The following is a 518-nucleotide window of genomic DNA, read 5'->3' on the forward strand; positions in this document are numbered from 1 at the left end:
CTTTGAGGCCGCTGTGGAGGCTGAAGATTTTATCCGATCGAAATAATATTTTACACCGTTTTTTTTCACTAGATAGAACATGTATCCACCAGAGGCGATATTAGATTCGAAAATGCACACTTACGAGTGTAGAAGAAGTTATTTGAGCATTTAAACATGTGTAATTTTGAAATGAACACTCGCACGTATTGTGTAACTTGGAGTTGAACACTTTGCTGTGTTGGTTTGTTTTAAAAAATTAATATCAAATTTTCAGGTTTGGATACTTTTCTAAATAACAATAACAGACGACGCCGCGCCGATAGGCGTGCCATCATTAACCACGTTTAAATGTTCTCACTCGCGCGGGAACACCCGATCGGACCGTCGGGAACGGTATGAAAAATCCCGCAGCACGCTCGGATGTTATTTTTAATATTTTGGACTCGCGCGGGAACACCCGTTCGGACCGTCGGGAACGGTATGAAAAATCCCGCAGCACGCTCGGATGTTATTTTTAATATTTTGGAATATTTTAT

The sequence above is a fragment of the Frankliniella occidentalis genome, unplaced genomic scaffold (genome assembly GCF_000697945.3).
Source record: "Frankliniella occidentalis isolate FOCC.00 unplaced genomic scaffold, Focc_3.1 Scaffold203, whole genome shotgun sequence".
NCBI classification, from domain to species: domain Eukaryota; kingdom Metazoa; phylum Arthropoda; class Insecta; order Thysanoptera; family Thripidae; genus Frankliniella; species Frankliniella occidentalis.